Source organism: Mesocricetus auratus, unplaced genomic scaffold (genome assembly GCF_017639785.1).
Source record: "Mesocricetus auratus isolate SY011 unplaced genomic scaffold, BCM_Maur_2.0 Super-Scaffold_100006, whole genome shotgun sequence".
NCBI classification, from domain to species: domain Eukaryota; kingdom Metazoa; phylum Chordata; class Mammalia; order Rodentia; family Cricetidae; genus Mesocricetus; species Mesocricetus auratus.
The window spans coordinates 87,318,392-87,343,461 of NW_024429190.1; the positions used below are offsets into that span (position 1 = coordinate 87,318,392).

At 42.2% G+C, this 25,070-nt stretch overlaps 1 protein-coding gene across 6 annotated transcripts in view; it reads left to right on the plus strand.

Moving 5' to 3' along the window:
• Thrb (thyroid hormone receptor beta) overlaps positions 1–25,070 on the plus strand; it is a 355,538-nt gene that overhangs the window by 93,167 nt on the left and 237,301 nt on the right. Inside the window, exon 1 of one of the 6 annotated variants that reach the window (XM_013121180.3) lies at positions 22,046–22,225. The exons of 4 other annotated variants lie outside the window; for them this stretch is intronic. The gene's annotated coding sequence lies outside the window, so the exon portion shown is untranslated. Of the gene's footprint in view, positions 1–22,045; positions 22,226–24,879; positions 24,906–25,070 lie in introns of those variants that run through there. One more of the 6 variants, XM_040747635.1, reaches the window with a different exon arrangement.

The following is a 25,070-nucleotide window of genomic DNA, read 5'->3' on the forward strand; positions in this document are numbered from 1 at the left end:
CCTAGTCTCTTCCTATCCCAAGGCTTGTCTCCACTGCTGTTTCTAATTGACTCGTGTGTCACCTACTAAAGTTACTAGAATGGAGCCACTAGTCTCTGAGCTGTACTTGTGTGGTCCATAATCTATGTATGGGTCACTTTCAAGGACACTGTATCCTATTTGGTCCTCTTCACAACCTGTCTGTTGTCTAGACACTATTGTCCTGTGAGTGCAGATGTGAGGAAGCTGAAGTCCTCAAGAAGATTGAGCACTTCCTGCTAAACAAAACAACTGTGGTCCTTGCCTTTGAACCCTGGTGCTTATCATTAAGTCAAGATGTCTCTGGTTTTAAATTGGCCGCAAAATGTATACAGGACAGGGTGATGCCTACATTGGGGAAAGTTTTGTCTTTGAAAACATCAAAGAATATTTTCAGTTTGAGGGAAACACCAGATGATGACAAAAGCCCAAGGTACAAGGACAAGAACATGATATGAGGGTCACATTTGGAAAATTAGACTGCAGTCCTCCTGTGGGTGACCTTCAGTATCAACCAGGAGAGTCAGGGTTTTAGTCTTCTTGAAATGGGGGAACTGCGGAAGTCTGGAGCAAGGAAAGGGCCAGCTCTTTCTTCTTAAATGTAACTCTGACTGTGACAGGTGGATGGAGGGGGCAAGAGGTTACAGTCATGCAGGGAAAGATGAAAGATGGTGACTATCATCTGGACACTGTCAGTGTGACAAGGACAGGGAATGTAAGAAGAAAAGACCCGGAGAGGCTTACAGGAGGAAGTGAAGATATGGTTTGGTGTAGTGTTTTGAGTTTCAGTATTGAGAGCATAGGATGGAGACAGTGCAGTGAGAACATATTTCAGACTGTGGAAATGAAGTTTGGCTGTCCAGGGAGGCCATGTGTAGGGCACTTGGGAACCTTTATGTGGGAATTCAACAGCTGCAGAAAAGCCACCTAAGGTGAGAAGTCTGAAAGTGCACATCCAATTGCATGGGCTGGGTGGGGTGAGTGCATTTTGATCTCTGTTTATTTGTTTACTGGGATACAGGTGTGTGTGTGTATGCGTGTGCGCACACGTGCATGCGCGTGCACACACACGCACATGTAGCATATATGGTGGTGAGAGGACAATTTGCAGGCATTAATTCTCTCCTTCTGCCAAGTAAATCCTGAAGATCCAGCTCAGGTCCTCATGCTCAGCATCAAGTACCTTGAGCTGCTAAGCCATCCTCTGGTCCATAAAAGTGGTTCCTAAAGGACACAGTGCTTGTACCATACCATTTTATATGAAAGAGCTGCTCCAGAAATAGTTGTGTGAACTTTCAGCTTATGGTAGACACATACTTAGGATTGGGAGAAGGGTAATATCAACTCAGAGTGATTTGTGTGGAAATTTTACAAAAGCCTTACAGGGCCACTTCCATTTGAAAGCAGGGTCCTGCCTCCTGGGAATGGCAATGAGGGCAATTGGCTCTAGTTGTCTCCATTGCTTTTTGGCTACCTGGTTCACACGCTTTCCTGTTCACCATTATCCAAGCTACTTAGTTCTGTCTTGTTTGGAGTACGTGTGGATTACTACCTTTATCTTAATGACAAGATAATTGCAGGATCCATGCTTGCAAAAAGGAGTCCCAAAGGGGTTTAAAACAGATCATGCTACACGAGCAGCAAAAAGAAGCAGTTCCTTCATGTTGAGAGTGTAGTCAGACCCCTTCACTCCTCCAGCACATACAAATACGTGCATATGTGTACATTGCCGTATATGTCATTTTCCCCCAGGAGTGTCTTAGTGATGTGGGTGCCCCTTCCGATAGAAGTGAAGAGCCTCAAAACCAAGGTTGGAAAGAAATTTCTTGAACAAAATTTTTAAAGTGCTTTTATTCTCCTGAGTAGCAGACTGGTGGCCCGTTGTCTGTTCCTGGAGATTAAGAAAAACTGAACATTTCCAATTACGTGCTTGTTCTCCTGTCATTATTAATGAGGCCCATCTTTAGGACATCTGCAAAACATCATTTGTAATAAAATTCTTGCTGGATGATAAAATTTGTATTAGAGCTTGCAAATGACAATCAGGTTATGCGTTTTTCTTATTAAACCATCTTCTCTCCTCTGCAGGGTCCCTAACCCTGCAGAAAACACTTGCAGCCTACTCAAACTTTCATTTTAGCCAAAATATTCTGTTGTTGTAGCTCACATATCCTAAGTGTCTGGTTCAGTGAATCCATATATATATATATGTACCCATGAAGTCAAGAGTCAAATGCAATTTAGAACATGCCCCTGCCCCTAGAACGTACCCTCCTCTGACCTCTTCCAGCCTGACCTCTGCCTAGAGCTAACCCCTTTTCTTATTGGTCAGGGGCAGATGGGCTTTTCGTGCAACACTTCCATATCAGTAAGCTTTAAATGTATTCACTGGAGTGTGCGAGCATACAAGGAAGTCCTCTTGGCTTCTTTCCAGAGGTCACTTGTATAAGAGGAACTGTTTCTAGTCAAGTGACTAATCTCTGAGCTTTGGCAATCACAAATTGCACACTCTAATTATACTACAGGAGAATTGTTCTGTGGGTGAATGATTTTATGTATTTCTGTTCTCTAAAGGAGGAAACCAGTTTTCACAGAAACCAATCCCTACTGCATTGACCCTACCCCTAGTATTCTTCTGGGTTTTACCTGAGTGAGATTTCTTTACTCTGTGTGAGAATGACACTTCAATGTGTGTCATGGCTTGTCCCCAACTCCAAAAGTTATTGTAATTGTGAGATTGGCTAATACAGAAGAATGCAGAATTTGATAAATAACCAAATGGCATCATCCTCTGTATAATAGCTCAGAGAAGGCAAAGAAAGCCAATAAGAAAGGCCCTGTTTTCCTTATATAGAGTACCTCCTATATAGCATTTTCTGGGGCTGTGGGTCAAATCTAGACTCACTCTAAATTAGGAACCTAAAGCAGAAGTCTAAAAAGTCATGCTTTCAGCCAGATTGAATGAGTAAAAGAGTACTAAGTGGCCATGGGAGATGGCGGGCAGATCAGCTGTGGTCCTCATCTCCAGGGAGATAATTCTTAGACTAAGTTCACACCAGGAGATAAAGAAGAATTAGAGACCACAAAGATCTTAAGTTATTCATTTCAAGAATTCTTCCTTAACTGTTGAGAATTCTCCTTCTTAGATTGCTGCTGGAGCTGGTAGTTTTATCAAGGGGAGGTTATCTGAGGTGAATTAGGTTAAACAGATTCCTTTGTTCATTAATCAAAATCAAGAGACTGTTTCCCACACGTTGTTCCTTCTGTGAAAAGAGAGTGATAGAGCGACTAAAGTTTCTGAGTGTGGGGGGGGGAACCTTCCAACACCTTTTGTGAGGAAAAAGAAGTGTCTTTTCATGAGTATATAAACACTCAAAATTACTTACCCTGTACTTGAACTATAGCTGCATCAAACTGGCAAGAAAGATAATTGTGTTAGCAAATAGATGTCAGCACTATGGATATATCCTAGGGACAGGAGATTGTGGCACTAGTAATTACCTTATAGACTAAAGAAAATTTTTAGCATGTATAAAATTTTATCAAAAGAAAGTAATAGCTTTTATGGTAAACTATTTTTAATTATTCAGTGTACCTAGAAAATGTGCAGATAAATAATAAATACATTAAAACAGCTCCTGTCCTCAGTTCCAATCCTCAGGATGGACAGATGCCTAGATAGGTTGAATAAATATTAGATAAACAAGAGCCAGGAAGATTGAGAGGTATGTGAAGTGCTTGACTGATTGATTTCTTAGCCAGACATTGACAATTCAGTGATAAGCAAAAGCATGTATGTGTATGTGTATGTGTGTCTGTGTGTCTGTGTATATATATGCTATCAACTTTCTGAGTGTTTATAATTCATGAGATAAATATATATTAATTACACATGAGTGAAGGCATAATTCTGCATTAAGTACAATCAAAATTATGTGTGGGTTTTTGAGTGGAGGGCTGATTCTACTGAAGTCTGAAGGAAGAATAGAAAACTGAGGTGGGGGAATGTTCCAAATAAAGGCAAGAGTTTGTACAAGAGGCTGTGGCAGAAGGAGCAGCGCTCATTCAAGGAATGAAAGATGTCCAGCACGGCTGAGCAAGGAGGCTGGTTGACATCCATTTGAGAGACTAGTGCAAAAACAAACAAGGAAATGGAAGACCTCAGGCATCAGCTAAATAAAAATCAATATAATGTACTGACTTTCATAAAATAAATCTCACATGATTATAAATGGATGAAAATGATTAGCAATGAAAAAAGCAGATACTCTGTTCATTTCTCTATGTTTTTAATATACAAGGGATTCTACATTCATTCTTCAATTCTTTTACTGTCTCTCTTGAGACATTTTGAAGAGTCCCTGTTTCAATCATCTCTCTCTTTTTTAATGACCCTGCTGCATTTTATGACCTAAATGAACTGAAATCCTTTTTTGTTTTTGTTTGTTTTGGTTTGGTTTGGTTTTTCGAGACAGGATTTCTCTGTGTAGCTTTGGCTGTCCTGGAACTTGCTCTACAGACCAGGCTGGCTTTGAACTCACAGATAACTATTCTGCCTCTACCTCCCAAGTGCTGGGTTGAAAGGCCTGCACTACCACTGCCAAACTGAGCTAAAATTCTTTTAACCAGTATCTCATGCTAGACATATAAAGTTTTCTTGCATCTGTGTTTATTATTTGGGGTATTTTAAATTATTTGGGGGTAAATTTAGCATTTTTATGAAGATTTGCATGTGAATGGTTGGACAAGTAAATCTGCATGATAAATTTCAATCAGTATACTTCCCAGATTAAAGGGCAGTACACTTAATATAAAAAATGTTATCAAAATGCCCTTAAACAAGGCTACTGTTAGTTTTACCACCACTGGCAATTTATTAGAGGCTTAGGTTCCCTATTCTGTCACTACTTTAATATGGTTGTAACTCTTTCATTATGATTGTTACCAAATCTTTTTGTGATGTGTCTTTGAAAGGAGCTTGAGTGTGTGTGTGTGTGTGTATGTGTGTGTGTGTGTATGCTTATTTTTTTCTTTTTTTATACTTGAAATATTTTTTTATTTAACTTAGAAACAAGTTTGCTTCACATGTCAATCCCAGCTCCCTCTTCCTCCCCTCTTCCCCCTCCCCCTCCAACCCTTCCAACCCCCCTAATCCCCACTCCACTCCCCAGAGAGGGTGAGGCCTTCCATGAGGGATCTCTAAAGTCTGTCATATCATCCGGGGCAGGGTCTAGGCCCTCCCTCATGTGTCCAGGCTGAGAGAGCATCCCTCCATATGGCACTTATTATTTTCAATATGGAGACTTTGCTCAACATCTTCATCTAATTGATTTTTCCTTATGTATAAAAGATTTTCTTTTTAAGGAAAACTCTCAAAGTCCAACCCCTGTAAGGGAATTCCTCAAGCAATGCTCCACCTCCTAAGGGTTCCATGACCCCCCCAAGTGGCTCCACCAACTGGGGACCAAGTAGCCAATGCAAAAGCTTATGGCGGTGGGTGGGCCTTTCTCATTCAAATCACCACACAGACTTACATGGAAACAGTGGGCTATGCAAAAAAGAAGGGGGCAGACAGTGAGTTGTATTCATGCAGAGGGGTAAAGGTAGACTTAGAGGATGCTGGAAGTCTAACTACCTGGACCTGACTGTGACTCAGCAAAAGATTCTGGAGTCTGGAGATATGGCTCAACAGTTGAGAGCACTGGAAGGACCAAGGTTCAATTCCAAGTACCCACAGAGTGGTTCACAATCATCTGTAACCCAGTTGCAGAGGATCCAACATCCTCTTCTGGCCTCCTTGAGCACCGGGCACACACATGGTACACAGACATAGGCTCAGGCAAAACACACATATGCATACATGTTATAAAATAATTTGAAGGGCTGGAGAGATGGCTCAGCCGTTAAAGGCTAGGCTCACAACCAAAAACATAAAATAATTTGAAATGGTTCTGAGTGTAGTGTGAAGCCTGGATCTGATAAATATTAGCAGGAAATGTATACTTTATATTTATGGATATGAGAGTGGTGTGAGGAATAGTGAAGGTGGGCAGAAAGCAGAAGGGGATACATGCATCTGCTGTACCCATGACAATTAGATTTCAACCTATTTTCCAAAAGTCTTTTTAATCCTTCCCTTTCTCTCTTTATGCTGCCCACAGTGAAATGATACTCTTTAGAATGTCTAAGAGATATTTGCCAGGGTTAAGAAAGGCCACAGGCAAAGATCAAAGACCATATGTGACACAGGAAGAGTAGATAGAAACTCTGATGGGTTTTGACACATTGAAGGAGGCAGGTAGAACAGAGAGTAAAGGCTGGAGTTAGGTTTCTCTGCCAAAGATGTTGGGTGATAATGGTAGTGACAATGATTGTAAAAGGAGGCAAAAGGAGACCTGGAAATAGCATTGGCTGGGAAGACTTAAGAATTGGTTTTTTGTGAACCACTCAGATTCCAGAGCCAGTGAACTCCCAGGCTAGCCTGCCCATCACAGCTCTAGGGTGGAGATCAAGAGTTCACGTCTTCTTTATGAATGCTTCAGTGACTCAGCTCTGCTCTGTGGGGCAGGAAGGACATTAAAAGCTTACTTCCTGAGCCATTCTTCCAAGCTGTCAGGTTCATCCCAGAATCCTTGTGCTGAATAAGGATTGCCTTTCTAGTAACATCTGTTCCTGGAAGGGGGAAACCGGTCCACACAATGCAAACAATAAACACAAGTCCTTTGCATGACAGCCCTTAATCTCTCCATTTCAGGACTCTGAGTCAGGTGTGTCTCTTGGCTTATGTAGCCAATTGTAAAAGACATAGTTACATTTGTATTATGTAATTTGGGAGCTTGTTTAACCTTCTTTATGCTTATACCTTGCACCCTAGATTTTATTGTAATGTAATCATTTATAAGAAGGAATTGAGAATAACATTTATATAATCTATTGTTTATGAGTAAAGTCAGTTCTTAAGAGCAGTATTTATAAACAGGGAAAAAATAAGCCACATATGGTAATTTGTTAGTTCTTATATTTCCTATGTGTCCCCCACTCCTCTCCAGGGAGCCTCTGTCAATTACTCCCTTTCTGCACACAAAAGACTCAGTGGTCCATATCCTACTAACCTGCAAGGTCATCAGGTGAGAAAATAGATACCCAAGGTGGTTACAATTTCCTCAGCCTTGCTTTCACCTGTATTTCTGGTCCCTGCTTCCAAGAGCTATTCTCTTCATGTGCTCGAACTTAGGAGCTATGTAGCAGGCTCTCTCCACCACAGTAGGAGTTTCTCACTAAACCACACAGTCTCAGAACAACTCAGGAGCTACCTTGGAACCTAATTCACTCAGTATGGCATTCTTGGTGACCATGACAGAGACAGCAGACTTTTATTACAGTTATCCCAGTAGCTACATGGTATTTTTTCCTTTCTGTACACATCAATTCTAAGACATCATTAGTAAGTTTGTGAGTTAAAAAAGTAGAAATAGTGTGATTTTTTTTCCAAACCTTTAAGAGGAATAATAATTTCCTCCCCCAGTTTGTCATGTGTAAACTAAGGTTCTTTGGACCCCAAAGAATGTTGAAGAGGGATAATTCAACTTTGCAAACAAGAGGAGAAAAAAATGCCCAAAGGAACATTAAGAGCCCACATGAGCTTTTTCCAACTTTGTTGGGAGGTTTCCCAAATCTCTAATTTCAAATCCTTCCTTTCTTTGCTTATACAAGTCACTCATAAATTAGCATTACCTTGTTATCTAGCTGGTTTCAAAGTCTCCAATTTCTAGGCCTCATAGAATTTTCAGCCAGGAAGACCTGAAAGGTTTCTTTTCCCACGTGTAGGGACAGGGGAATATGGACCCATGATAATACAGCTTTATAGCAAGGAACTAATACTGTTGACATCCAGCTTTCGGGAGTGGGTTCTCTAGCAGGGAAGTTTTGTTCACCCGCAGTATGACACATACCATACTCTGAGGATCTGAGGCTCCGTCAGTACTGCTACTGCTCAGTAACTTAGACCCAGAATTCTTACCATACCTGAGTCCCAAAGTCCTTTGACAAGGCTGAATCTGAGGATGTCAATGTGTCACTATGCCCACATCTCTTTCACTGTCTGTTATGCAGACTTGTTACTATACATGGTACTACAAATAGACCACTTTGATATTGTTCTATCCCAATAATGACATACATATTAGACCAGTACCCAAGAGGATGGCACCCATTGATCCAGACTGAGTCATGTGTCCATCTGTACATCCAAGAAGTAAAATATTGTTTTCCCTAGTCCCTATGCCACTAGGAAGAATCGAGGACCCTGAATGAACCAAACTGAGTGTGTTCCCTCTGAGGATTCCATGACTATAAGTTTGTGTTATTTGTTTGTTTTGTTTTGTCACATGGTCTCACATACCCCAGGTTGGCCTCACTATGTAGCTGGGGATGACACTGAAATTCTGATCTTCCTGCTACTACATTCTAAATATTGGAATACAGACAAACCATCACTCCTGGTTTCTGCAGTGCTGGGGATGAGCCCTGGGATTTGTGCATGCTAGGCAAGCAGTCTACCAACAGAGCTGCATCTCACTGTTGGCTGCATGGCTTTTGGCAAGCCCAGGCTGCCCTCAAACTCATATTCTTCCTACTTCAGGACTGCTGGGACTGCAAACACTTGCTCCTTGTGAATTTGTATTCATAGAATTAAGAGAAAGGCATGAAGAGGAAAAAGCCATGACGATCCACTTCAGAGGTCAGGCAGACCACACGTGCAATGGGTGTGTCAGTGTGATGATGAGTGTTGTGAACATGACCATTTTCAAACATTGGATGTCATTTTCTTAAAAGAGTAATGAGATTTGTTGTTGTTGTTGTTGCTTTAAGCTTTCCGTGTTCTGACAAGTCAGCTGGAACTAATTTAAGTTTAGTTTCAGGCTTTGTTAGGAGTACAGTCACCCTGCCCCAGCAAATTCATTGCTTTCTGGAGTCCGACCAGAACCCAGAGAGCACTGGGCACCATCCCCTGTCCCGCAGATTGGCACACCAACAGCTCTCACTACACAGCAGTCCACAGACATGCCTGTCCACAGAGCTGACCTACTGGTGGGGCATACACTTTGCTTACATTTGGACAGTCGAGGGAACCCTCATGCTCACTGGGGGAGCTCACACTCCTACCCTAACACACAGGTGCTGTTTCCTTCATCCAGATTGTCTTTCTTAGGGCCCCACTCCCCAGTGCCCTAAAGCAGAAAGCCAAAAGCAGTGTGGCATTTGTCTTCCCTTCTCTCCTTCCTGGAGGATCCCAGGGGCCTCCACTGTGCAACTGTGCCTCCAGATGCCTCTGGGCAGGTTTGCAGAGGGCTTTGTTCTGCCCTCTCTCCATTGCAGATGCCGATTAGAACCTGGTGTGTGGGAGGGCTGGAGAGATAGACCTGTGGGTGAGAGTGTTTGCTATGTAAGCACGAGGTTCAAGTTGGGGTCCCCGGCATGCAGGTAAAAACTGAGCGTGGCTGCACCTGGCTATCACTCCAGCGCTGTGGGTGTCAGAAGCAGGAAGATCGCTGGGGTTTGCTGGCCACCAGCCTAGCTCCAAGTTCAGCGAGAGACTTTCTTAAGTGAATAAAGCGGAGAGTGACAAAGCAGGACACACGATGTGGTCCAGTGGCTTCTTCTGTCCAAAGGTGCCTGTATTCCCCAACACCCACACACCCACACACATGACTGAAGCATAAATCAATCTGACCACTGACCAACCTTAGTTTCATCCTATAAGCCCCTTATATCTAGAGGAACCTTGCTGAGATGATGAAGACAGGTTTAGGCCTCTTTTAAAGTTAATACTTAAAAATCAGTATACACAGTAATGGTGTTTTCATATATACATTGTTTTTATTTTTATTTAAATTAGAAACATGAATGTTTCACATGTCAATCCCAGCTCCTTCTCCCACCCTTCCTCCCTTGTCCCTCCACCAGCCTCCCCAGCCCCCCCCCCACCCAATCGCCACATCATTCCCCAGGGAGAGTGAGGCCATCCTTGGGGAGATTTCCAGAGTCTGTCATTTCATCCAGGGCAGGACCTAGGCCCTTGCCCATGTGTCCAGACTGAGAGAGCATCCCTCTATTTGGAATGGGCTCCCAAAGTTCACTCATACGCCATGGTAAACACTGATCTACTGCCTAAGGCCCCAGAGATTTCTGAGGCCTCCTCACTGATACTACATTCATGGAGTCTGAATCAGTCCCCTATTGGCCTCTCAGCCATCATTCTGGGGTTCATGAGCTCACCCTTGTCCGGTCAGCTGTCTTTGTGGGTTTCATCAGCACGGTCTTGATCTCTTTGCTCATCACTCCTCCATCTCTGTCACTGGGTTCCAGGAGTTCAGTTCAGTGTTTAGCTGTGGGTATCTGTCTCTGCTTCCTTCAGTCACTGGATGAAGGTTCTAGGATGGCATATAAGGTAGTCATCAACCTTACCAACAAGGTGGGGGGGGGGGAATTAATGTAGTCTCTCCACTATTGCTTAGTTTGCCAGTTGGTGTTATCCTTGTACATCTCTGGAGATCTCACTAGTGTCAGATCTTTCCTCAAACCTATAATGACTCCATCTATTATGGTATCTCTCATCCCGCTCTCCTCTATTCTTACCTCGACTCAACCTTCCTGCTCCCCCATACCTTCTTCTCACATCCTCTTATCTCACTCTCTTTTTCTTGGTTCCCTCTCCCCTCCCCTGGTGTTCCCAATTGTCGCACCTGCTGTGCAGCCTGCATCCGAGAATGTAGCGAGGTGGTCGGGATAGATGACACAGAGACTGGTCGGTTGCTTTAAGAAAACTTTATGCTTCCCAAGTCAGCTTAGGAGGAGCCCCCAAGAAAAAAACGCTTCCCTTTTTAAGGACTTTTGCCATCCATCTACATACAATTCTCCAACCGAGCTCTCACAGCTCTCCCAGACTTCTCACCCTCCTGGCTGGTGGTTTAATCTCAGGCCCCAGAATCCAGGAGACACAGCAGGGAGTAGGAAGAGGCATCTAGCCATAAGGGGGATCAAAGTCATGGTGTTTCAGTGAACAAGCCCTTATCTGAGCCCTATCAAGAGCTTTATAGCACTGAATTGTTTTCAGTAAACATTATCTAACAGCTGCCTGCTCCCAGGCCTAAGGGGAAGTGGGTTTCTGTTCAAGGTCTGGTGTCCCCACACCCAATCTGCTCAGGAGATCTTGCCTCATTCCACTTCTCTGGGGTATCATGCATCTCTCTTGGGAATCTCCCTGTTACCCAGACTCATTTGCACTGGGATTATAGGCTGGCACTCCCCTGATCCATGTCAAAAATCCATATATGAGTGAGTACATACCATGTTTGTCTTTTTGTGTCTGGGTTACCTCACTCAGGATGGTTTCCTTTAGTGCCATCCATTTGCCTGCAAATTTCAACATTCCATTGTTTTTTTTTCTGCTGAATAATACTCCATTGTGTAAATGTACCACATTTTCTTTATCCACTCTTCAGTTGAGGGGCATCTAGGTTGCTTCCAGGATCTAGCTAATACAAATAATGCTGCTATGAACATAGTGGAACAGACATCCTTGTGTGAATGGGTGTCTTTTGGGTATATGTCTAAGAATGGAATTGCTGGGTCTTGTGGTAGACTTAGTCCCATTTTCATGAGGAATCTCCACACTGATTTCCATCGTGGCTGTACAAGTTGGCACTCCCACCAGCAATGGAAGAGTGTTCCCTTTTCTCCACATCCTCTCCAGCACAAACTATCATTGGTGTTTTTTTATTTTATCCATTCTGACAGGAGTAAGATGATATCTCAGAGTTATTTGATTTGCATTTCCCTAATGGCTAATGATGTTGAACACTTTCTCAAGTGTCTCTCTGCCATTTTATACTCCTCTATTGAGAAGTCTCTATTTAGTTCAGTCCCCCGTTTTTTAATTGGATCCTTTGGTGATTTGGAGACTTGAGTTCTTATTGAGTTCTTTGTAAATTTTGAAGATCAGCCCTCTGTGAGATGTGAGGTTAGTGAATATCTTTTCCCAAACTGTGGGGTGTCTTTTTGTCTTGCTGACAGTATCTTTTGCATTACAGAAGTTTCTCAGTTTCAGGAGGTCCCATTTATTAATTGTCGATCTATCTCAGTGTTTGTGCTACTGGTGTTATGTTCAGGAAGCAGTCTTCTGTACCAATTCATTCAAGGGTACCTCCCACTTTCTCTTCTAGCAGGTTCAGTGTGGCTGGATTTATGTTGAGGTCTTTGATCCATTTAGACTGAAGTTTTGTGCATGGTGATAGACATGGATCTATCTATAATCTTCTACATGCCAGCATTTAGTTATGCCAACACCATTTGTTGAGGATTTGTGTTATTGTTGAATTCTAACTTTAAGGCATGATGGTCTGATAAAATACATGGAATTATTCCAACTTTTTTGTACCTGTTGAGGTTTGCTATGTTGCCATGTATGTGGTCGATTTTGGGGAAGGTTCCGTGTGTAGCTGAGAAGAAGGCAAATTCTTTTGTGTTTGGATGGAGTGTTCTATAGATGTCTGTTAAACACAATTGGGTCATAACATCTATTAGTGCCTTCATATCCTTGTTAAGTTTCTGTCTTGTGGTCCTGTCTAATGTGAGAGTGGGGTGTTGAAGTCTCCCACTACAATTGTGTGAGGTTTTATATGTGCTTTGAGTTTTAGTAATGTTTCTTTTACAAATGTAAACAATTTACAGAATTGAGATTTCATCATGGTTGATTTCTCCTATGATGAGTATGAAGTAGCCTCCTTCATCTCTTTTGATTGATTTTAGTTTAAGGTCTAATTTCTTAGATATTAGGATTGCTGTCCCTGCTTGTTTCTAGGGTCCATTTGATTGGAAAATCTTTTCCCAACCCTTAACTCTGAAATAATGTCTGTCTTTGAAGCTGAGGTATGTTTCCTGTATGCAGCAGAAGGATGGATTTTGTCTTCAAATCCATTCTGTTAACCTTTGTCTTTTGATGGGTGAGTTAAGAGAATTAATATTGAAAAATATTAATGACCATTGACAGTCATTCTTGTTTGTTTTGGAGTGGTTGTTGGTTGTGGAACTATATGTGAATTTCCACCACTTTTCCTTTTGTGTGATGGTAGAGTGGGATTATCTATTGCCTATGTTTTTCTGGTTGTAGTTAACTTCCTTGGGTTGGAGTTTTCCTTCCAGAATTTTCTGTAGGGCTGGGTTAGTGATATGTATTGTTTAAATCTGGTTTTGTCATGAAATATCCTGTTTTATCCATCTATATTGATTGAAAGCTTTGCTGGGTACAGCAGTCTTGGCTGGCATCTGTGATCTCTTAATGTTGATAGAATATCTGCCCAGGACCTTCTGGCTTTCATAATTTCCATGGAGAAGTCAGGTGTAATTCTGATATGTTTGCCTTTATATGTAACTTGGGCTTTTTCCCTAGCTGCTCTTAATATTCTTTCTTTATTATGTATGTTTGGGGCCTTGATTATCATGTATCAAGGGGATTTTGGGGGGGTCCACTCTATTTGGTGTTCTGTAAGCTTCTTGTACCTTCATTGGCATGTCTTTCTGTAGGTTGGGAAAGTTTTCTTCTATTATTTTGTTGAATATGTTTTCTGGCCCTTTGAGGTATGTTTCTTCACCTTCTTCTATACCTATTATTCTTAGGTTTGGTCTTTTCACAGTGTCCCAGATTTCCTGGATATTTTGTGTTAGGGATTTATTGAACTTAAAGTTTACTTTGGTCTATGAATCTAATTCTCCTAGTGTATCTTCAACACCTGAGATTCTCTCTTCCTCTTGTTTTCGGTTGGTTATGCTTGCATCTGGAGTTCCTGACCATTTTCCCAGTTTTTCTATTTCTAGCATTCCTTCAGACTGTGTTTTTTATTGTTTCTATTTCAGATTTCAGCCCTTGTACTGTTTGAATTATTTCTTACAATTTTTGCTTTATCTTTTGCTCCATTTCTTGAATTTTTGGATTGTTTTTTCTTCCATCTCTTTAAGGGATTTTCTCATATCCTCTTTGAAGGCCCATATCATTTCCACGAAGTTGTTTTTTTATGCCATTCTCTTCTGGTTCATTTGCGTTGGGGCATTCCAGTCTTGTTGGTGCCTCTTCCTCTCCTGGTGGGTGTGGGTCCAGGGTTCCCTTCTGGTGGGTGTAGGCAAGTTTACTGTTGTGGTAGCTCTCCACTTCCTGGTCTCATGGGTGGAGAAATGGACTAGGATGCTGGGGTGCTTTGGATCCCACTGGGATGGATGGGGGCCCCAGTGGTATACCCCAGGCACAGGAGTGTAGCCTGGAGACAGGCCCTGATAGTCTTAGTCACGTGGGTGGAGCAGGAGACAAGGATGCTGGGGTGAGTTTGCTCCTGCCCCTGGGATGGGAGACACAGCAGTAGACCCCAAATGTAGGCAGCCAGGCTAGTCCTAGTTCCGTGGGTAGAGCAGGAAACTATGGTGGTACCTTGGCTCCTGCCACCCCTGCCAGAATGGAAGCCTCAGTGGCAGAGGCCAGGTCCAGACAGGCAGTCTGGAAATGGGACCTGGTTTACCTGGTCCAGTGGGTGGAGCAGGAGACTATGGTGCTTGGTTCCCAACACTGGGATGGAAGCCACAGTGGTAGACTCCAAGCACAGGCACAGGACTAGTCCCATGGGTAGAGCAGGAGATTAGGCTGCTGGGTGCCTTGCCTCCTGCCTCTGGGATGGAAGCTGCCGTGGCAGCCTCCAAGCACTGGCAGGCAGCCCAGAAATGGGCCCTGTTTTGCCTGGATCCGTGGGTGGAGCAGGAGACTATGGTGTGTTGGTTCCTGCTGCTGGGATGAAAGATGCAGCAGTAGACCCTAAGCACAGGCAGCCTGTCGAGTCCTAGTTCCGTGGGTGGAGCAGGAAACGATGGTAGTACCTTGGCTCCTGCCACCTCCGCCTGGATCTATACATTGTTCTTGCTGCTTCTTCTCCCACACTCCTCTCCCTTCCCCCCTCCACCCCCAGGAGGTCGTCTCCCCCAATAGGCCCATTTCACATCACATGTATTCTGTTACTCTCCGTATCTCACTTAGAAATTTCCCCCTGCCTCATAGTCGCCTGGTATACATGTATAATTATATATATCTAGATGCATATTTTAAAGCTAGGTTCCACATATAAGGGGAAAGGTGATATTTAACTCTTATTGCAAGTATCATAGTAGTAATTTCCAGTTCCCTCTATGTTCTTACAAATGTCCTGATTTTAGTTTTCCTGTGACTAATTCCACTTGAACTATATTTTCTTTGCGCATTTATCTTTGGAAGGGCATCTATATTTTGGTTACATTTCTTAGTTATTGTTACTAGCATAGCAATAAAATGAATGTGAAAGTAACTCTATGACATGTTGACTCTTGTAAGACTATAAGTCCAGGTGTGGGAGAGCGTGGTCACATGGTTGTGTATTGACTTCGAGTCCTGCATGTCTATGTCCAAGAGTGGAAGAGCTGGGTTACATCATTGTGTATTGACGTAGGGTTCTTCAGCGGGAGTTAGAAAGCTGAGTCATATGGCTGTCACCTCACCCAGTCAGAATAACCAGCTTCATGAGAACAAATCACAAAATACACTAAGAAGATGTGAGAAAAGAGGAAACCTTATCCCACTACTAGTGGGAATATACAATTGCGAAACTACTATAGAACTCAGCACAGAGACTTGCCAAACAATACACAAAGTGAACCCCACCAGCAGTCTCTTTAAATGACTTAAGGGTACCTAGATTGGAAAAAAAAACTTTGGGGAAAAATGAGTAACCTTTCATTATTGGTCTCCTTTGTTGTCTGTGTTCTCCCTGGAGGATACGGACATCTAGAGAAAGAACTTCACAGAAAACAAAAGGGCATACCATTTGAGGATCTGTTCAAGTTGCAGCCAATCTCAACACCTGCACATATAAAACAGGACAAACGCAACCTTCGAGAGTTGTGGTGAAACACATAATATTTTCCAGACTTGCAACTTTTCATCAGTATGCTGGTGGTGGATAGGAAAATTTAGCTTTGGTGACATTTAATCATACATCCTGCTAGAATTTCTTCTTTCTTTCTGAATAGACAATTATTAGAATCAGAAAGTCTATAGAGTTCTTTACCATGACAGAACAACCAAATCCAAAATTGTTATTTGAAAGTAAGTACATGCCTCTTAAAAGAAAGTGCATGGCTGTTAATTATTGTTCTTCTAAAAGATGTTTACATTCATTTCTTCTGAAAGAAGAACTTCAGTCATAAAACTTGAATCTTTATGAAGTAATATGGAAAGAGAGCTGTGTTGAAAGAATTAATGTATTTGAGTGTTGTGTCTCTAGTATTGTTAACAGTTTTATCATCAAGATTTATAGCTTATTAAGAACAATGAACTATTTTAAGTACATGTGGCATTGCTGAAGATTAGTGCTTTATGCCTGACAAGGGTGGTAGTGTATCTTTGGAACCAGGATGGTAATGCAGGCTTTGGAGGTGGTAGTGCATTTCCTGCTCTGCCTGAGCTCCCGGGTTTACTAAGACGCTGCTCTGTGTGCTCCATTCAGGAGGAATGGCCATCTCCTTCCACTACAGACAACTTCAGAGGACAGCCACACGAATGAACCAAACCCTCCCTTCTCCCTCCGGCTATGTTCCTTTCATACCATAAAATTTAGAGAAATGTGTGATGCTTAAAAACTTCAACCCTAGTAAATATTAATATTCTAAATTTATTTTATTGAGTTTGAAAATTTTTAATCACGCAACTGCTTGTTTTATTCATTTTTTAGCAACAAAGTGCTGGGTTTCATGTTCACATTTTTATACATAATTTCTTTTAAAAATTGCCATACAAGACTTCAAGTCTTTTAATTCTCACAGGAAGTTACACAAAATAATAGTAGTCTTTTAAAAGAAAGCATGATAGGACTGGAGGTACACCTCAAGGGTAGAGTACACACACAGCATGCACCAGGCCCTGGGCTTGACCCCAGCACTGCAACTAAAGGAAGCAAAACAAGACCATTATAAACACACACACATCTTTCTGGATATTTGTTTAAACACGTTAAAGCACTGTAGAGACAATAAGATATCTATAGTACTTTCTATATTCATTTCCATTTGTATCTTCAGAAAGAATACTGGTTGTAACATAAGCACTTGAGTATAAATGTCTCTTGAGCAATATATATAAGTGTTGGCTCTGAAAGTATTTCATATTTCGTATTTGTCCTGAGAAGCCCCAAAGTCACTACAGCACAATTAAATATACATCATTTGACTCAGCTTGTGTCCTGTGTCTTTCTTTCCTACTTGAAATAATTGAATTACTTTAGCTACTTGAGAAATGTGTCTGTTTCTTGAGTTTTCTATCTGAAGTGTATTGTAGGGTGACTTATGTGTTTTTAAGTCTGAAAGCATGTTTATTTTGATTGTTATTATTATTATTATTTGATTCCCTACTGCCCGGTCTGCCTTCATAGACAGGTTTTCAAAGGTCTGTGTGGCCTATCGGAGTGTCACCCCAGCAGATGTAGGGAAAATGGTCACCTTTATGTACTTGTGCCAGCAGCCAGGACTCATGGCTGACCTCCAAGGTATCAGCTGAGGACCTGGAGAAGCTGGTTGTTTGGGAAGTCATATGACTGGAAATTTACCCTTGCTGTCACAATGCCATGAAATGGATATTCCTATGCTTTAAGACTAAGATTAGGTATAGGACTGAGTTCTCAACATGTCACCTTCTTACCATTAGTGTGTTTGCAAGTACCCTGTTGCTTCAGATCATGGGCAAAGAGCAGCCCGGAGGATCCCTTTAATCTATGAAAACTAAAGCTTAAATTCATTATTTAGATGTGGCATATGTTGGTAGTCTATAACATTTTAAGGCCTAGAATCATTTCTTTAAAGTAAACATTTATCCTGTACCCAGTGTATACAACAGATGGATTTTTGCTAAGCTGTTTGAATTCACAGTGGAGGTAGGGATGGGTCTAGACTGTTGTTCCCCTAGCCCAGCTGTGCCTTGGCATTGAATATTTTAGGCTCCTTGAGATTCCGTGAGGGCATGCTCTGCAGTCATGGCAGAAATGGACTTTGGAGAATGCATGGTGGCCCATCACATCCACGTCATTGATTTCCCGTGTTGCTATCTTTGCAAATCCCTTACCCTCTGCCACATTTCCCAGAAGTCTTCCATTTTCCGGGTGGTAGACAAAGATTGAGGTGCACAATTTGACTTTGAACATTTTATTCAATTCCCTAGACTTGGCATGTCCTGACTCTACAATTGCATAGCCAGACCAGCAAGTGAAATGTTTGACGTATCTTGAGATGTTTAGCATAAATACTTTCAATGTGATTGGGCTGAATTGGTTGTAGACCTCTGACTCATATCTTTAAAGAGTATTCCACGGCCAGTAACTGCTCATACAGTTATAAACAGAGATCATCAAAACTCAAGCATATCACTATATGCAGACTGACTGCTTCATAAGAGAACGCCAATCAGATTCAAGACTTTCTTTCCAGGACACTGAGCCAGACATTTGCTTTGATTCAGTGTCTTATATCCTTAATTTTATGGCTTATAAAAAGCAGCCATTAGGATCTGGAGACATCACTGCAGAGCAAGGCCAGTTTTGTACATTTCTCCCAGCTTTCCCTTCAGTGACATCTTGGTGGTGGGTCAAAATTAATGGTGACTGGTTTTCTTATACCTGGAAGGTGAGAAAATGTTATAAATTGGATTTTCTTGAGGGTGGTATTTTACCAGTATACCGCTACTAGAAAGATTTAAAGTAGAAACTCAGCTTCTCCCCCTAAACATGGTAAGCCTCAGTGTTCTCATCTACTAGGCATGGAAGCCAACATTTGCACTGTCTGCCCATAGCTTTTCACCTTAATATGAAAGAACTCTGAAAACCAAAGTTTGCAGTGGAAGTAGTTGGGCTATGATTCCATGTGTATTGGGAGAGTGGAGAGAGAATGTGATAAACAGGAACTGAACCCACTCTACTACAAGAAAAAGAAAGAGCACCACTCAGACCAGCTGTTGTCACACCAAGGGTCTTAAAGTCTCTTAGCTATCAAACATGGGTTGAACTACCTTGCAATGGATTTGGAGTGGTTCTTTTAAACTAAGCTACAGATTAGAAAATACCTCAGGGTTCCTAATAGTAAGGCTCCTGTGTACTGAATGGAAACAGTGGTGCATGGCTTTGAGAGCAGCCTAGTCAGCCTGGGGTAAGTATGGTATTAGGTATCTACTGATGACTCCGTAGCAAAGCTCAGGTGAGGAGTGGGGTCTGGATTTCTCCTTCAAGAGGTGTTAAAAGCTCAATGGTCCCTGTCTTGGTACATCACACCCACACTAGGTTCTAGATAGAAAAGAAACCATGTGTGTTTCTAATATTGACAGCAATTTCTACAGTGGCTTTCCAACAAAAACCAAAGGAGAATTCACAAGTAATGCAGTTTATTAACAAATTATCAGCAGTAAGTAAAAGAAAATTTCCATTCATCTTTTAGTTAGTGAGATGGTGGGATCATGTTTCATACTTATGTTCATTCAGTTAAAATCTTCCTTCCTGTGGACTTAGACCCTTTACGGTGCTACTTGGGGCCTCTGTGGCTAAAAATATCTTCATAAATACTGCAAACAGAGAAATTTGTCCCTTTCTGGGAGGTTTCTTAATCTTAAGCTGACTTTACCTCTTGGTTGTTCTCTTGCTGTAGACTGGATCTCCAAGCCTTCCATTTATTAGAAATAAATCAATGCATTTAGGAATTAAACCATCTGGGAGTTCTTTCTCCATCATTCACTGGTTCCTTGGCCTCTTGAAGTTTCTCATCTTCCCTGGAAAATGGGGCTAATGAAAATTCCCTTTCCTTGGGTTCTTTGGAAAGTTACATGCAAATGGAGCCTAATTAAACACTCAGTAATTCACCATTTTAATGAATAAGGTGACTAACTGGAATGATGAGTCAGTGGTTAAGAGCACGTTCTGTTCTTGCAGATGACCCTGGTTCAGTTCTCAGCATCCACATAGCAGCTCACGACTGTCTGAAATTACAATCCCAAGGGATGTAACGTTCTCCCTGGCATCTGCAGGTACCAAGGATGCACCTGGTACACATGCAGGCAAATACACATAAAGTAAAAATAAAGCCTGAAACCAAAAGGTTACATCTTAGCCTGAGTTCAGATGATGACCATAGTCAAATGCCTGGCCGTCGGTGTCATGTGGTGAAGCTAAAGTCACAGCACTCAAGGCTTTCACCACAGAATGAGGAATCCTGTGTGTATCTGTGGCTGACAGGACAGGAGGGAGTGACTGCCTGCCTTCACTTGCATCTCTCCTGGTGGGACTTGGTAGCACTCCCTCTCGTTATTTATTTTGGGTTGGGTGGTTCCCTTAGCCAAGTATGGGTCACTAGATAGTATTCTGGAAGGGTAGGCCTTCACTCTTTCCATCTGTGGATTGCTTGCTGTGTTTAGCTTAGCATCCAATCTGAAGAAATCTTCTGTTCCTTGTGCATAGTATGCACATCTCGCATAACACACTATTAAAGAATCATCCTGACAGTGACATTATAAAGCTAGTAGCAGCAGAGTGCAGAGAAACAATGTGTGACATTGTAGAGCATGTGAGTAAGAGGGGCCATCATGTACTTATTTTTCTCAAAATAAGGATTCCAGGACAGTGGATACCAAGGACAGGGTGGTAGGAATGCCACCTAGGAGGACAGATTATCTGAAGAGAATCACAAATGACTATACCCCTGACAGAATGCCAACTGCCAGTTTAATATCAGCATACTCCCACCTAAATAATCTGTCATATAATATTCTCCCTGGAAAATGTTGTCGTGCTGATCTGGCTCAAACCATTGCTGAAGTTCCTACTGAGTCTCAGTAGTATGCACTGCTGTATATTTCAGATCCAAAGTAGTATACTCTATTACTTGTATTTGATTAGCCTAAATTCCCAAGAAAGCTAACCTGGGACTTCCCAGATACACTTGGCCCAGTACATGGGACTCAGCTTCCAGAGTTGGTTCCTAAAATTCTGGTATGATGCTCTGTGTGTGTGTGTGTGTGTGTGTGTGTGTGTGTGTGTGTGTGTGTATGTGTGTGTGTCCCAACTCATTAGGTAGTGCATTAGGTATTTAAATGGTGAAAAATAAACAACTTTTTTCCATAATGGACAGTCCAAGGAATCCTTTTTAATTACTTGGTTCTGTCATACATAGTGTGTGACAACTGGGACAGAATATACAGTAGAGGTAGGGAGAGAAATGGAACACTTTTGTGTGGTAAGTACAGATGTTAATTCAACATGAGATGCCTTTAACCTTTCTGCCATTACTATAGAGAGGAAGGGGTTGTTGAGAAGCTGGGCAGTCTGGGGGTGGAGCACAGTCTCAGTGTGAAGGTTACACTAACAGATAGGCATCTTGAGGTGTCTTTCTAGAAATGTTTTCATTTTTTGTTGCCAGAATGTAGGATTCCCTGTGAGGAAGTGTTGTGAGCCATTAAGATAGCTCTTAAGACAATCTGGACACAAATCCAGTCCTCTATTCAGCTAGTCACAAGCCGCAGAACTAGGCATGCCTTGCTTAGTCCCTGCTTTCCCTTTGTAAAATGAGTGGGGGAGCTCCTGCAGAGTCAGGATGAGTAAATGTGAGGTAGCTTAAAGAGTCACGGTGTGGCTGCTACAGCATATAGGAGGGTGCCGCACTGAGCCTCTTTCCTCCTCTCCATGCTGAAGTGCATGCACATCTTCTGGTGCGAACACAGAACACGTCTCTATGGAATGAGGTAACTCAATGGTGGTATCGACATGGTGCTTACCATGGCTTATCTGTGCAGCAACCAACACAGATTACACTGTTTATAGTCTGACCTGTGCCCTGAGTCTCTGAGTCTACTTTGAACAGGGGAAATCTGGACTTCGGACCAGCCCTGAAACACCATGCACCTCCTGTTTAGCTGAATAAAGTAGGAATTCCATACACTGGGTTGGAAGAATTCATTTTTAGTTCAGGTTTTCAGGAAGCAGGAAAGTGGCATGATCAACGCAGCTGTTCACAGCATGCCTGTTCGGCTTCTGAGAGGAAGAACACACGGACGGAGGAAAGGAAACGCAGAGGGACTCAGATAGACCCCATGCTCGTTGGTTCATGTCAGGTCAGTAGCGATAAGCTGAACGGCCCAAGGGAGCCCTTCCTTGTTTCCAACCCTGCAGCTCTGTGACCATTTAGCGGCTTAGTGTGTGCCTGGCCTTCTTTGGTTTGCAGCTCGTGTGACCATCGCATTGCTTGGGACTGTATGAAAGCTGTTTTACTTTTTCTTACTTAGAGTAGTTTTACAAGTATCCAATTATCCACATAAGATATGGGGAAGAATCTTATAATTAAACAGTACCTACATAGGCTAAGTATCACTGACACATGGGCTAGGGATCACCTCCTATGAGCTCCAGGTCAAACTGTTCTCTATTTTGTGTATGCAAGTGTGTGTGTGTGTGTGTGTGTAGCTACTTCCTTTAAGGATCTTGGCTTCTTGGCTTCAACTGCATCTTATGTCTTACGTTTGCCATTTCTTCCTTATAACTGAGCCCCAGGCATGTTTCTAATCCAAGTGTTAGTTTAGTCTTTAGCCCCATGTGACTCCGTGACAATCACAGTAATCATGTGTCCCTCACTTGTTCTTCTCGTTTTTTTGTTCATTGTCGCTCTTACAGATTTATTGGGAGCCCCGCAGTAGTATGTATGTTTAAGACTTATTGCTGAATACTTGTGTTATAGTGGCAGTCTTTTAGAGTAGCTAGTCTTCCCAGTCAAAACAGGGCTCTTCAAAGTGGGTAATGGGCACTGTACTCTTGTTCTGAATGAGAAAACACAATAAGCAACTTGGCTACTGTCTTTCAGCTCTAGGACTTGACAACAGAGCCAAAGGTTAGCCTCCCAGGCTCCACAGCAACCTGAAACTGCAAGCCTGACGTTAGTTTGTACCATTTGCAGAAAGTTCCCATGGAATCGTTACTGCATAACAGGCTGCAAGCATCCTCTCTGGCCACAGGAATATGTGAATAAGAGAAATATGTGTTTAATACTTGAAGGTGGTTTTTGTTGTTCATTCTTTTCTCTAAATTGATCATTTTTAACCACTTCCTGGTTTTTACAGTCCCTCTGAGAATGTCCGGTATGTGGTTGAGTCCTCTTCACTGTCTTCACTGACCTCTGTCCTCACTTCTTTACTTTGATGGGATTTCTCCATGCCCCATTTCCCAATGAACAAAAGTATTTTGCAGGTGAGGACCATGCCATCTGAATCAACATTAGACCCTCAGCTCCTCTTCTGCCCCTCCCACACATCTGGAACAAATATGAATGTGTGTCAGTTAGCATCAGGGGGCAGCTGTGATAGGTATAGTCGCAGCAGAAAGTGCATGCGAAACTAGAAGTCCTTGTGAGTGGAGGCACAATGTTCATGGGGCATCTCACCCTTGAAGTGGTCAGAGAGCCCACTTTCCTGGGAAGTAGAGATTCAAATGTTGGTGGGCAAAGAAATAGGCGCAGAGAGCAAGCAGAGGGGCTTGGGTCTTAAAGGCTAATTCATTGCTAATTCCCAGCCACAGCTTCCCCAAACATAGAGCAAATGTGTCCTGACTCACTTGCTCTCTTCTAGAACTGATGTTTCTTTCTGCCCATGCCTTCCCATAAGTACAATGGCAGCTACAAGCAGAACAAGTAGAAAATGCTTTATTGCAGAGACTAAGTCAACTCTGAGTCAGATGTGGTTGATAAGCCAGTTCAGCTGATATAATGCATACAGACTCTAAAATGACATTGGTAATGTGATCTTTGGGGAGTGGATTAGAGTTGACACTCTGTGACTATGCTAATTATGTGATCTAGTTTTCTAAGACAAGTTCCAATTTCAACTATTTCATCCCAGAGTATTTTAAGTATGTTTATACTTGCTTTTGTTTGTGTTTGTTTGAAAGGGCAAGAGTACGTGCAAACACACACTTAGTCCACCTGACCAATATTGGAAAAACCCAAGTAAACAAGTAATTTTGACCTTCCAAATGCACTGCATGGGAGTTTGGCCAATAAATTTGATTGATGCCAAACTACCTGCTTTAGAATTTTCTTGTCTTGCTTATTAGGTTTCACCTGAAACAAAAGATATTTGGTATTTCTTTTACACTACTTTGAAAATGCAATAAAAGAATGAGGAGAAAAATAAATTCTAAGTGAGTTAGTCTTTCTCATGTGTTTTCAGAAATAGAAGTCTGAGGAAATATAAATGAGACTTCCATAAGCAGATACCATGTGATCTGTTAACATTTGAACTCGAACTCTTAATAACATTAAAGTTTTGACAATGAGCAGGTTGACTTTTCTGGCTGGTTCTGTCCTCAAGGTGACGACTGTCTTGTTTACAGCTGTTGTATTTGTGCTTCCCAAAGTAACAGTGCAGTTATAGCTGTGAGCTGTTAATAGACTTGCTCTTTACCAAGAATCTTATCTACAGCCCAAGTTTCCAAACCGAGCCATGTGGGCTCTTACAAAGTGGCCATATTATTAAGGTCAGTGAAGCAGTTCTAGTCGGTCAGAAAGCTCTAGTTTGTTTGTTTTTGTGGAGTCCGGTGACACAGAGTTGGCTGGAGACTCTGTGGCATTAATCATTTCCTTTCTACAGCTTTGGAGTTTGCAAACATGGGCAGAGGGAGTGTCTGAACTGCCCTCTGCCTGGTCCTGCCCACTCCTGAGTTCTTCCAAGTTTGTAGGGATTGAACTTCATGCAGAGGCGCTGGGCTGGACTAGTGCACCCTTTCAAGTAACTGCTCCCGAAGACGGTAGGGAACTGCACTCCCGTCTAAAAATAGCCAGTGATTCTGCTTGTAAACAGAGGGCTTAGAAATATGTTCCAAAATGGCATGAAAGCCTTCAGAAGTGGTCCTACCAGGGGAGCACAGGGGTGGGATGAGAGCCTGCAGAGGTGTTGCTACCAGGGGAAAGTA